Here is a 14,900-nt window from a genome sequence, read left to right on the forward strand (position 1 = left end):
GGAAAAATATAATAGTATTCCCTTCGTCCCTTAATTATGTGCATATTTCTAATATTTATTACTCACATAATAAAGAGAAATAGACACGTAGTTAAGGGACGGAGGGAGTATCACATATTGTTACTTGTGAGATTGAAGAGTGAGTATAAGTGTAGAACCCTGTAAAAAAGCTGAGTTTGCTCACACTTTTGATTTCGTCCTTCACCTAATTCCCATATCCAGACCTTATTAAGGCCCATTTATTGGGTTGGAATTCAGTCCAACCCACCAATTCTCATGGCCTAGGCCCTAATAATTTTGGGCTGAGAAATTTTGCACAAGTTGGACCAAATTAGGGGTACGAACGTCTTTTGAAACCTGAATTGGGCCTTTAGGCCTTAAAGAGTATTAGTCCACATGGCCCATTGCTCATCTCTAACTCATGTAGACAAAATGCAATGAAACAGTATCTTGGATGAGCAGATGGTCAAATTGAAGTGAGGAGTCTGCTCAAAATTTTCGAATCGAGGTCTTTCCTTGCATAATCTGATCGAGGTGTGTATGTACATTTTAGAATGCAAATCAGAAGTGCAATTGCCAATCTGTTGTGGATGGTGATTCTTTTGGCTATAAACAACAAAATAAAAAAAAAATGCTGAAGAATATATTATAACAGTGAATTATTGAGACAATTGGTCTATTAATTGTATCTATCTATGCAACAAATTTGCTTTCTCAGGCTAGCTCTTCAGAAGCAAATGCGCCGAGGACAATCTGCTGTGTACACATTCAAATCAAAAGGGTAAATATCACGCCCACTACAAATTTACAAGTATATGATCTCGCCTCAACATATTTTCACACAATGATATGTTGAATTGCAGGTAACACAGAAGCGCCATAGCATCAGTTTTGCTGCTGTTCAGAAGCTGACGCTATGGGAGATCTGTAGGAGAATATTTTTTTAGGAAAATTACAAACGGAATCGTTTCCACCGTTTATTATCCTATGAAAATGGAGACATGTACGGAAAATGTCTTCCACAAAAATAAACGGAGCCGCCTCCACTGTAAAGAGAGCTTTTTAAGCAGCAGTGGTAACTTATGTGATTATATGCCAATTATGCCACCAGCCCACCACCCACATTAGCCACGTGGATGTACCATAATTATAAAATGCTCCAGGATAGAGACCCGACTTCTTAATGAGCAAGTAGTTTGAGGTGGAACCTACATGACTGACCTGGCCACAAAATCAGTTTAAGGTGGGCTCACCGGGATACAGAATCAGTTTGAGGTGGAACCAATATGGCTGACCAACCTGGCCACAGAATCAGTTTAAGGTGGAACCAACATGGCTGACCTGGCCACAGAATCAGTTTGAGGTGGAGCCAACTTGGCTCACTAGGCCATAGAATCAGTTTAAGAAGGAACCAACATGGCTGACCTGGTCACAGAATTAGTTTGAGGTGGAGCCAACATGGCTCACTAGGCCACAGAATCAGTTTAAGGTGGAACCAACTTGGCTCACCTGGCCACGGAATCAGTTTGAGGTGGAACCAACATGGCTGACCTACCTGGCCACAAAATCAGTTTGAGGTAGAGCCAACAAGGCTCACTTGGCCACAGAATCAGTTTGAGGTGGAACCAACTTGGCTCACCTGGCCACAGAATCTGCTTCACTGACTGCTTTCCTGCTGGCCTAGGAGATGCTTACCCTTCCTGCGGCTGTGATCAGGTCCCCGCACATCAAATAGTAGTTCTCCATCTCATCAGTGCAAGTCATAGCTTTTGTGGGCATCCCATTACATGGGCATACTGCAAATCACACACACACACAAATTACAGAATTGCAGATAAATTATATCGATCTTATTCTAGGTTAAATAGTTATGGCTGAAAATCACAAGAAAAACTCTTCTATAAGAAGATAACCAAACGCCAAACAAAGACACAATAAATACATGCAATTTTTTTTTTTTTTTGACGAACAATAAATGCAGGCATTCATATATATTACTCCGTATCAAGTAAAAAAAGCATGAACACACGTCAAAATACACAAAAAGTAATAAATTTATATTGAAGATACTTGAGAATTTGGATGGTATACCTCCAGCTCAATAAATTAATATTTTGGTGAATTGCAGACGCAATATAATATATGTTGGTGCATAGATTTCCTCTTTTTCTTCTTCCTTGGAAATTTCATGGTAGCAAGTGTCAAAGCTATTTGATCCTTTTGGATCTCCATGCTAACTTGCTACTTTGTAGAGAAAAATGGAGAAATTGAGAGAGGTTATTAATGATAAATAATAACCAAGAATTGTGTGATGAGAATGAGAGTTATGAGACCAAGTACGTCATTTATATAGGGGTGTTAAAACTAGGGTTTGGAGGATTAGGATGTCAAAATGCAATACTAAAAGATAGCATTGCCACTTCAGCTTGAGGTGGCATTTTTAATTATACTTCAATTTGAAGAGAAATAATTTTTAGGTGCCTTATTAAGAAATTAAAATAATACAAATAACATATACAATAATATTAATAAAAAGGTTGGTCAAACCATTGATATGTTACCATCTATGACAAATTTGCTTTAAGCATTTGAGGTGTGAATGATAGGGTTACAGATAATGCCAATGTGAAACAATGATATTACCTACCAAAAATGCTTGATTCAATGAAATTGATCCTTAATTTATATCTTCAAAATCAAAAGAGATATTCATCTTTTAATTCATATCTTGAAAATCAAAAGAGATATTCATCTTCTGAAGATAATTGCCACATGTTCTCTAGCATTAAAATGTACTAGGGGATTTTGTTTATTCAGTAATTTTACATAGGATTATAATGGAGATTATGGGGGTGTTTGGTTAGGAGCTTTTTGGTGCAAAAAGTGTTGTTTGACCATTTCAAAAAGCTCTTTGGGGTGTTTGGTTAGAAGCAGTTTGAAATAGCTTTTTGGGTCCAAAAATTTCTTTTTCAAATAGCTGATATAAGGAGCTTTTTGAAAGAGCTTTTAGTTTTACAGTCAAAAATTAACAGCTGGTTACCAAACACTTTGACACATGTAGCTAATCTGCTAATTACAATCAATTAGTCAAAATTGTTAATGCAAACAGCTAACTCAAAGCAGCTAACAGATAAAAGAATTGTCAAACAGGGCCTATATATGCGGTTGAACAGAATGAACTATTATATTGTTGGCTCGCTATATCATAACATTGTAGTTACTGTTCAGACAATATTATAAGACTTGAAATAGGCTTCTCTGTGTTTCAGGACTTGAGCTCACTATATGATGTTGCAATGATGTCTAATGGAGCCTAAAGGTTCAAAAATACAGCAGCGTCAAGTTCAAATTATAGGCAACTATATGTGTACATAATTACTCCACATGTTGAAGAAATTTAACCTTATTAAAGTCTGCCTTAGAAAAATTTTCAGACGTTTTGTTGCAGGCTTTTTAAAAATTATGAATTGCACACACTATTTTAAACAAATTCATGCATTACTATTTCCTGAGAGTAAATCAGTACAGTAATTTGGGGAAAAAAAAAAAAAACAATATAGTTGTGTGGCTAAATGACAAATAGCTAAAATGAGATGAAATATTATATTAACAAATGCGTTTAATCTCAAATTTTCGTAACTTTGTAATTAGATATACCTTGATAGCCCAGGTGCTAGTAGTTAATGAATATTCACAGAAAAACAGATGAAGACTTTAACTTGCAGTGCATTCACCGGATAGTTTTCCATGGAGTCAGTGATACTACAGCAGCAAAACCATAGGCAATCAGAATACATCGCTAAATTTGTATAAAAAAATAAAAAATAAAAAATCATGAAGCAAGAGCTGTGAAAGAACCACAATGAAGGGGATAACCAAACAAATAAAATTTTTAACCCTAATGAGACCTCATCACTGATAAGAGTAGTGTTATTCTAAATATCCATCAGTTAGCTACTTCAACAATAAGGCAGAAAAATAAACCCCCCGAGGAACATTTGAGCTAGCAATTGTCATTTTCATTTCTCCTAGAAATCGAATTTTTGAACGCAATGGTGAAGGTAGAAGATTTCAGAAGCATATCTGACTGCAAGATTTTTTTGATAGGATAGACAAGTTTGGTTCTTTCGTTCCTTCTATTGACAATCTAATGTGTTGTAAATGAACCTTAACAATCACGCCACATGCCATAAATGATCATACATAGAGAAACTGCAAACATCTGCACACACAGATACACCACAAACATGCAGAAGATGATATACACTTTGAGACAACCTGAATATGCAAGAAAATATCTTAAACACATCAGTACATCACTAAGATCATTTCTCGGAAGTAATATAATTGTATTTAAGAAATATATATAACATGAGTGTATGGAGAGCACAGATCTCACCGATTTATTGTTTGATACCATTAATGGGCAGTCTGCAGTAGGCACAACAACCAAGAGTGGTCAGGTGACTTTCACCACAACGCTAACATCTATAGGCTGCACAGTAAATTTATAATTCAGTGCTTTGGAGTAGAATCCAGCATAATATTTAGAATTACTTCAAGGATATAATTAAACAAACTGCTTAGTGCTGCAATTACAATACCGTTGCCAGTTGGAACTTGAGAAACACTAGCCACTTTCATATAGTTTGCACATCTTTGACTTTAAAAAGACTTATTCTGTAAAATCCCAAGCAAATGTATCAACAAGATCATACAGAGTATGAGTTTAGAAAATTTCCAAGCCATTATAAATTTGAGCAACACTTCCATTACTATTCATAAACTTCGTTGAAGAATTAATCCTATATGGCAACTTTTGTAAACCCTTTATATTGAATCTTACTACCAGAAAGATATATAAAAAAAGAAAAAAGAAATGTTTTAAAAAAAAAAGAAAAAGAAAAAAGAAATAATGATTGCAATGGCATATGAGAATGATAAGCATTCAATTCAAAGCAAGTATACGTCTTACAGCCAAGACTATGGTTCATAACCTTCAATAGAGATAGTGGCAACATTTCTGATACCTTGCCTTCATCTCAAAAACCAACTTTCATGAAGAGAACTTCTGCAGCACAGCACTTGCAACATGGTTCCAATTTTCCATTTTATTTATCTCTTAAACCAATTAGCTTCTCATTTTAGAAAATCTCAGTGGAGAAGGGTGATCTAGAGAATCTAGACTTGAGCAGCCAATTCAAGCAAACATAACTTTCATCATTCATAAGAAACTTCTTATAACAGCTCTAAGCCTCTAACACTAATAACAAAGTTCTAACGCTGTGCTCATCAATACACATACAAAAAACAGAACAAAGAGTAAAATCACCTCTTCACAAAAAAATTAATTATAGATTGAGGTTAAATCTTGGAAGAAATAATTCTTAAGTAGTCATCCTCATAAAGACTCTTGCCTAAATAATTCCTAAGTAGTCATCCTCAAAAAGACTCTTGCCTAAATAATTCCCAAGAGTCATCATCTTAGTTTACAGTTTACTGGTCCACAGTCCATCAGTTAATTTATCCAATAACTACTTCCTATATCATAAATGAGGCACTAAGAAAGGAATTTAAGCCACAGAGAATGATGTTCATGCAAAAAGTGTCCTACAATATTGCAAAATTTAGAAATGCTTTCAAGAAAGCAGGAAAACATCTCTATCCTATAAAGATGCACGATGAGAGTTACGTTGAATGATTTAATCACTTCTATGTTTTTAGTCACACAGCCACAAAATAACAAGACAGACACATACTGGAGAATTTACCTCTCCTTAAGCCTTCCAAAGTCCAACATGGCAACTTAGGAAAACTAGAAATGCCTCAAAACAGAAGCTAGAATTATCCAACTCACTATGCGCCGACTGATAGTCCATCCATGTAAAGCAATAATATGTTCAATTAAGGAAATCTAGCAAACAACCTAAAATCTAGTCATACCGACATCGATCCGAATATTATCACAGCTAATAATGACTAAGTGCACTCATTAACTAAGCAAACAATCAAACATGACGTAACCTCATTCAACACAAGGAAATCCTTTCCAAATTGGAATACCCATCCATGTAGATAATTATACATAGTAAGTTCAATATGAAATCCATAAGTGCCAAGAAAATCAATCCTAACTGTTAATGATTCATCAATCACAACACAAACAAACTACGTGCATGCATGAATTAAGGAATCAAGCAAGCACAAGTTTTCATGATTTTTCATTGTTAGGATCATTGCACATAAGGCCTATTATGAAGGTGCTGCACTTGAAAAAAAACACTAACCAATGAAGTGGCTCTATAATACTTATAGTAGATCAAAACACCCATTAACAACTTGAACGGCCCAAACCAAGTACCTAATCAAGTTTCTGAAAGATGAAACGATTCGATGGATGTTTAGAATAGCTTTGAAAATGAAAATCCTGACCTTGGAATATATAATTTCATTAGTGAATGCATAATTGCATATTACATACATGTGAATCAATGTGGTTCTTTTAACCTTTAACAATTAAACCCAAATGGTTCATGTTTAGTTATATTGTCAACTTTCAAAAGCATAGATAGTCCTAATTCCTAACATAATATAAGTTGGCCCATCAAGGGATTAACCACTTAGACGTTGCTTTGATAAATAAACAACATGCCCGAATCCAACCCAACTTGAGACTTGCTGCTACCTCAGCTCAAATAGTTATCTAAAAAAATATCTCTTCAAAATCATCTTTCACATATTTACTCTTCCTGAACTCTCTCACTTTTTCTATCTCTCTCTTCCTCTTCTCTCAAGTCTCAATTATTCAGTCCAGAAAAATCCTACGGAGTACATTATATTTTAAGCTTATGTTTAACCCTTTTAAAATTTTGATCCAGACTTTAATACCGGTTTTCAAACAATCAAAACAATTTTCGTTATTCAACTATTATAAATATTTCAATAAGAAAAGAAAAAAAAAATCAATAATGTAATAACGAAATTTGCATCCATGTTTTCTAATCTGAGCATCATATATATACCTTGAAATGTAACAAATAACGAGAGAGTACATAATTTATTTGTATAGTCATAAAGGTCAATATTGTAAAACTTCAAAACCTAATCTTCACTCTAAAAGCAACTTCAAAAGAATAAGAACCAAATAATATTTATGACTTCGTATACCAATGAACCAACACATCCTCTCGTGCTAGTAAATAAGCTACAATCTTTAACAAATGAGTGCCATGGCCAAAGTAGAATTTCAATTTGCAAACATGACAATACCAAGGAAAGATATCGATTCCAATCGTATGGCCAAAGTAGAATTTCAATTTGCAAACATGACAAGAAAACCAAGGAAAGAGATCAATTCCATTCATAGCTTGCAATCCCTTAACAATCCGATAACCCAATCTGAAATAGTGAAATTACTTAGAAAAACTCAAACTTGATCTGAACCAAACATTAACAGCCCAAACTTAACCAGATGGGCCAATGAATCTTATTTTATAATTTAATTATATAAAGTTTTACAAAATTTCTGAGAGGCTTTTAGCACAACTCAATTATAAAACTAAATTGGACTTAAACCCATCATGTTGACTAGAACTGTGACCCTTATTTCCATCTTGTGGTACATCTTTAACAAATGGTAGAAATTAAACTTTTGGATAATATGGCACAAACAAATTTGACGAGAATAGCACCTTACAAGATAGGCATAACATAAGATAGGCATGCCATAAGGCGACAAATAAAAAATAAAAACCCATCCTTACGAAGTACCACTAGATACGAGAGTGGAGTTGATTTACTTTGTTAGGTTGGGTGAACAAATTCACTTGAAGAGTTTACACCAGGTAAATATAATCTTACCCATTTTAAGGATGGTTCAAGGTGAACCATATATTTGGGACAAGATTCCTTAGGTTTTCAATGGCAATGAATTTGTAGGCTATTTTGGTGAATTGCAAATGCAATATGATACGTATCACCACTTAGATCTCTTCTTTTTCTTCTCCTTCCTAGGACATTTCATGGTAACAAAGACAAATACTTTTGGGATTCCATCCTAACTTGCTACTTTATAGAACAATGAAAAAAAAACATAGGAGTGAGGAGAATTTTAAAAGAAGCAAACATAAAGAGATGGATAATAATGAGACCTAGTGTATCATTTATATAGGGCTCTTGGAAAAGGGATAATCAACTAGAGCTTAAAGATAGAGTCTCCACATCATTCTGAGATGGATTGGTATCACATTTGATAGGTAAAAATCATAAAATTATTCTAAGCATCCCATTGATTGTATTATAAATGCCTAAATAAATAAAAATTAAAGCATTGATATCTTTCCATTTGTTCATATATAGCTTACCTTATAGGTGTGATCAATGATATCTCCCTACAATAATAGCTGATTCAAGACAATCAAAAGAGGTACATAGTTCATCTTCAAAAGGTAATTATCACGTTTCTTTTCACAATTAAAAGCGCCTAGTCAGCAACCTAAGGAATTTAAAAGAATAATCAGTATTTGAGCTTTGAGTCCACTACATACATGTAATGTGATGTGATATGATTGTCCAAGGAACTCTTGAATGGTAGGTATTGAGACCTCTAAACCAGCTACACCCCTTAAACCAGAACTTAGCAGTGTTAGTCATAGGCTAATATGTAGAGGCAAGTACAAACTAAGCCAGATAATGAGATGCAGAAACTCATACATTGTCTAGGGTCTACAAATGGAGTCCAAAACCTAATAACAACAAATTTTCGGGTGACTGCTTCCACATAAATGACATACAAAGTATATAAAAATATAAAAAATAAAAAATAAGAGCAATAATTCACATTAGAGACAATTAAGATTGCATAGGTTTCACATCACCTAAATAAATATTTTAACATTTTTAAACAAATGCACTCTAAAGTTAATAATTCATAACTTAAAAAAAAAAAAAAAGAAAAAGATTTTCATACCTTGATAACCATAGCGACCAAAATATTTGTACATATATTCAGTGCTCATCTACCATATGAATCTTCCATTGAACATACGATCAACTATCAACTCCATGAGCGATCTAATCAATAGAACTAGATTGCTTAGCTAAAGCCAGATTGCTTAAAGTCACTTTAAAAAAAAAAAAAAAAGAAAGAAAAAGGAGAAGATTAAGAAATTGAATTAGATTTCAACTCTTAAGAAAGATCTCAATATTGATCATATGGTGATAAAACTCATCAGCTACCTACTTCAACATTAAAATGAAAAATAAAACTTTTCCAATCGTCACTTCCATTTTCTTTAATCCAAAAATTTTAAACACGTCAACAAGAAAAACAATAGGTAAAAGACTTAAAGAATGATAGCAACTTTAAGACAAATAAAATAAACAATAAAACTTTGACTCTGATTCTTGTGATGGCAACAAACATGAAACTGCCATGAGAATATGAGAAACTACAGCTGTTGTAAATGAATGAAATAACTTATTTACTTCTATTTTTCCATTTTTTTCATCTTACAAACACCTTATGGGGTGGAAAAAGATGATAAAATTATATGAAGGAAAAATGTAGAATCGTTATCCAATTTCTTTATAGCAACAAAAAAACAAAAGAGAATGCCGATGTAAATATGACTAGAAGAAAACTTAAAACCACCTAGTTTAAAATACGTTAACAAATGAAGCGAGAAAAAGATAGTGCCATGTGTGGTTAAGTCAAGTGATTTCAAAATAAAAAACCTTTATGAATTAAGTGTGGTAGTACAGTATCAAGATACATAGCTTCACGGAGTAGTAGCCTCTTCGAAATAGATCCTTTGTTGCACCACATAGAAGAACACTAAACCTAAAGCTCCATCTAGTAACATAATCATGTACTCAGATCCAATGGAGATGCACCATCACAACTTCTGCTGTGTGTAAAACAACATATATATTCGTCATGGTTTCACACTAAACAGATGAATAGAAAATTTTGTCACACTCTGAGTCTCTGACATGAAGATATGTCGCTTGTCAGCATGCATGTTTAGGTATTATATAATCATTAAAACAACAAAGTGCCTGCAAACAGGAGAAACAAAAGCCTCATATGGATAAATGATCTCCCAAAAATAAAACAGAGAAAGAACAATCATCTACCTTCAGCCAATCCGCAGAAGTAATCAAAGACATGATCAATGCGAAAGATTATGCTAGCATTGATTTCATCACTGGCAATAAATTTACATTCACTCACAGAAAAATCCCCAAACAATGTACGCGAAACTTTATGTTTGGCCATAAACTGAAGTATAAGATATAGTTCTTGAATAAATAAAAAAATAAAAAAATAAAAAAAGTACCTTGACCTTGATAACAGAAGTGATCATAATTTTTGTATATTGAGTGCTCATCTGCCTAAAAATCTTCCATGGAACCTTCAACCCAGTCCGTGAGCGAACAAGTCATTAATTGCTTAGCAATAGCTGAAACCTCAAAAAGATAAATAATGTATAGGAAGTCGAAGGACAAAACTGTGATAAACTTTTATAAAAGAGCTCAATACTGACTACACGGTGACCAAGCCCATTAGTTAAAATTAAAACTTATCCCAAGATTTAGCAATTGTCATTTCCATTTCCTTTATCCAATAAATTGAACTTGTCAACAAGAGCAAAAGAGATACTCCCTCCGTCCCGTAATATAGTTCATGTTTGTGTTTTTTCACGGTATTTAAGAAATAGGAGGAGAAACTGGATGAAGTACATTAATAAAAGTGAAGAGTACAATCATAAACAAAAGTAAGAGAGAGAAAGCGGGAAAAAGTACAAGGCATGTGCAAAATTCAAGGGTAAATTAGGAAGTACAATGAATAAAGTTAAAAAAAAAAAGTGAGGGTATAATGGTCTTTACGTAATATCCAAAAATAGAAACAAGAACAACATTTTGGAACTCCAAAATAGGAAAACATGAACTATATTATGGGACAAAGGGAGTAGGAGACACTTCAATAGAATATGAAAGCAACTTCCCGATAAAAAAATTAGATGATAAAATATTGACTCCTGTTCTTGCAATGACAGCCAACATGATACGAAAGCTGTGAATAAATGAAATATCTTATTACCTCATTTTTCATTCTCCCAGCTTCGTCTTTTATTCTTTTATTATACTACTTATGATTGAAAAGCAAGAATGAATAAAGATATGAGTAGAACTGTAGAAGATAGCTTAAGGAGTTAAGGTCATCTAGTTTGACATACATTAATAAGTGAAGTGAGAAAAAGATAGTGACAAAAGCGGTTATGGCTAAGCTAAGTGATTTCAATTCACTAACCCCTTTTAATAAACTGTAACATACAATGAGCAATTTTATGTCAAGATACTTACCATTTGTTGCACAAAATACATGAACTCCGACCCTGAAGTCCCATCTAGTAACATCATAATGTGCGCCGCCACAACTTATAGCTATGCAATGTTGAACAACAACTATAACCAAATATGATTTCATGTTAATAAGATTTACAGAGAATTTGGTCTCCTAGCTAGATAACCACTTAAACAACTAGATTGAGTGATTCCAATAATATGATAACATGCTAACATGCACAGCGAGGTGAAGATATGACACTTGTTAACATGCTTGTTTAAGTACAATACAATAGAAAAAAAAAACCACAAAGTACATGCAAATAAGAGAGTTTATGTGGAAAAACTGACGTGGTCAACTATAGAGAGAGAGAGAGAGAGACGATCTACCTTCAGCCAATGAATCTAAGTGATAAATCATCCTACAATTGATTTCTTCATTGGCAACACTTATGACCAATTTAAACTGATCTGCCTCTGCATTAAGTTTCAACTTTCAAGTGCAGTAATTATTACATCAATTATATGAGAATTACCCAAATAATCTAAGCAGAAATTTTTTGTTTAGCAAGAATAATAAAACAGATTATTTTGTCAAAAGATATGTATTATTAACTGAAGTATACGCATCTGTAAGAACAGAACCCAATCAGCACAAATTTTAACTCTGAGTAAGGGTGTGTTGGATGTATAACAATTAACAAATATGGATGTTTGAATCACACTTGAACATTCAAGTCAAAATTGATTATTATGAACAACATTAGGGTCTTGAATTCCTAAAAGCACTTATTTTAAATAAACTTAAACTGAAAATTGCATATCAAATTATGGTTGATATGATTCTCCAAGATTTGTAACTGCAGTTGGAAAAAATCCCTAACAAATTTATACTGAACCCTATACTATAAATCTGCTCTCTTCTAGGTTTTGGTTTTCTTTAGTTACTAATGGCATCAGCATCACAACTACATACCAGCCACGACGGCACGGCCTTGACAGCTAATTTGATATAAAAGAACAAAACACTTCTTTGCTCACTATTAGCAAATGTCATGTACTCATGTGTCATGTCCTTATACTCCGTATCAGAATATATGTATCAAACAAGTCTTCTATATTTCTCTCCTTGTCCCTTACCAACTACACACAGCAAGATAGATTAACCAAAAGATGTTTTAGTGCTCAAAGCACAATGAAGGGCACAATAATCCAATATGTCCTAAAGTAAGAAGCTTTATAAAAAAATATGGCAACTTCAAATCACATATGCCATTTTCAATACAAAGCCATACTATCATTAATAATTCAAGATGTGAGGTTTGCTTAGCACCAAAGAAATCCAACGTGCAAGGCATCATAATCTAGAACATACACTTAACCCTTGTATTCTTGAGCTTATATGGAAAGATCATTTTTTTTCACAATATTTTGTATTCAATGTCAATCTTGTATCTTGAATAAACAAAGTCACTAATGATTTACATTGCAAGCATAGGAAACATACATTATTATAAATGTGTGCCATTAAACAAAATTTCTCCAAATGATAAAGGAAGAACAAGCATAACCAACATATTTTCGCAAAATATCAAACCCCTTTTAAGATGCATTGAAATGAATAGGCTAAGGGCCTGTTCACATTTAATGAACTAACCTGAACTGAACTAAATAAAGCTAAAATAAATATTTTATGAGAAAAGGAAATTAGGAGCTAAACTAAACTGAACTGATTGGAGCTGAACTGAACTGAAATTGAACAGACCATGAGAAAGGCAATAGCAATACTAAGCATACAACATACCTCATCTTGGCCAACCAAACTGAGTCATACTGACAGGCATCAACCGAGAAAACGAAAGCAATGTCGAAAACCCACAGCTCATATCAATTTCACATCAGTGGTCAACTTGAGACATATACCTAAAATGACAATTTTTTCATAAAATTGAATAAGCCATCAACTGAACATATGCAATAATCTAAGTATAATGCCAATCAATATTAATACTACGTAACTAACAAAAGTATTAATATCCTCATTACAATTTAACATTGGACGGACCACCACATCAACCACCTTATAAACCCAATTCCTTTTGCAAACTACTATTAATGCCCTACTTATCAAAAATAATACAACAGATCTAAAAAAGGAGAGGCGAAACAAAGAAATAATTCATCAAAAATACTTAATGAAGGTATAATTCAACTCTTTTATGGTAAAATTTGAGTGTGAAGGTTGTCGATCTGAAATTATTGGTCAATTTCGAGCTCAAATGAATTAAATTTAGCTTACCTTGCTCAAACAAAAATGGAGTACAGTGAAGATGATGGCGAAAAGAAACGACGGTGATAAGCCTTGGCAGTGGGTGCCGGCGGATGGTTGAGGATGGGCTGGTGGAGTGGTGGTAGGACATGGAAGAGAAAGAGGAGAGATGTGGAAGAGAGAGGAGTAGTTGTCAGGGGAAATAAATTACTACCCCCATTTTTAGGGGAATATACTACCCTCTTAAAATATTAATCCCCATCCACCCAAATAAAAAAATCTGAAATTTATGGGTACATGTGCCGTTAGTACTAACGGTTCGGGTACCCGATAACCAAAATTTTTAAAAGTAATATTCATAACTCGAATCGATAAGTTTGGGTACCCTGATTTTCGGATCGCTTATCGGGTATCCAATAAGATATCCAATAATAATAATTAAACTTAATTATGTAGTTATAATGATATAATTTACCACTAATTTACAATAATATCATATGATTTTGACCAAATTATTAATAATATTACTAATTATTGATATTATAAGGTAATTATAAAGTAAAAGTAAGAGTTGGTTTCCAAAAAATAAAAAGTAAAAGTAAGAGTTTAGATTTTAAAACAATGGATTTAAGTAGGGAAAAAAAGCAAAAAAAATGCTTATCGAATCGGATCGGTAAACGTTAATTTTAAAATGATACCCAATAACCATACTCGATAACAAATTATCGGAACGGGTACCCAAACCATTATGGTTATCGAATCGGGAAACCTAATTTTTGGAACGGTTACGGATCGATTTTTCGGGTTTTCGGTTTTTCGGGTAGTTTTGCTCAGCCCTAGTCTTTGAGGAAGATAAGCTAATAAGGTGTTTAATGAAATGAGCTAGGTATTTGTGAATTGTAACATGAGTTAAAATGATACATGGAGGAATGTCACCCTCATGAATCCACGGTAACTATTACCTATTTAAGCTCAAGAATATAAGGGTTAAGTCCAGACTGACGAAATGTTTAGTCGGTCTGTACTGATGAAATGCGGATTTTTTATATCCTTTATTGGTTGGATGATATACTCTACTGTCTATATGATATCCTTTATTAGTTGCGGAGTATGTGATATCCTTTATTAGTTTGATGATATTTCTACTGGCTAGATGATATTCTCTATTGGCTGGGTGATATTCTCTATTGGCTATAAGATATCCTTTATTGGCTATGTGATATCCTTTATTGGTTGGATGATATTTCTACTGGCTAGATGATATTCTCTATTGACTGGATGA

At 33.5% G+C, this 14,900-nt stretch overlaps 1 long non-coding RNA gene across 12 annotated transcripts; it reads right to left on the reverse strand.

Moving 5' to 3' along the window:
* Window positions 1–632: 632 nt before the first annotated feature.
* Window positions 633–13,824, reverse strand: LOC145636352 (uncharacterized). Of its 12 annotated transcripts, XR_014114121.1 has the most exons (12): window positions 13,649–13,824; window positions 13,154–13,272; window positions 11,368–11,469; window positions 10,341–10,463; window positions 9,736–9,905; window positions 8,969–9,072; window positions 8,364–8,494; window positions 4,605–4,680; window positions 4,400–4,495; window positions 3,658–3,762; window positions 2,092–2,241; window positions 633–1,796 (listed from the first exon to the last, which is right to left on the reverse strand). It is a non-coding gene; the product is annotated as an uncharacterized LOC145636352 (long non-coding RNA). The 12 variants fall into 12 exon arrangements; XR_014114122.1 differs by lacking the exon at window positions 8,364–8,494 and having other exon boundaries at window positions 10,347–10,415; XR_014114117.1 differs by lacking the exon at window positions 8,364–8,494 and having other exon boundaries at window positions 10,341–10,415.
* Window positions 13,825–14,900: the final 1,076 nt, after the last annotated feature.

The sequence above is a fragment of the Chenopodium album genome, chromosome 6 (assembly GCF_948465745.1).
Source record: "Chenopodium album chromosome 6, dcCheAlbu1.1, whole genome shotgun sequence".
Lineage (NCBI taxonomy): Eukaryota > Viridiplantae > Streptophyta > Magnoliopsida > Caryophyllales > Amaranthaceae > Chenopodium > Chenopodium album.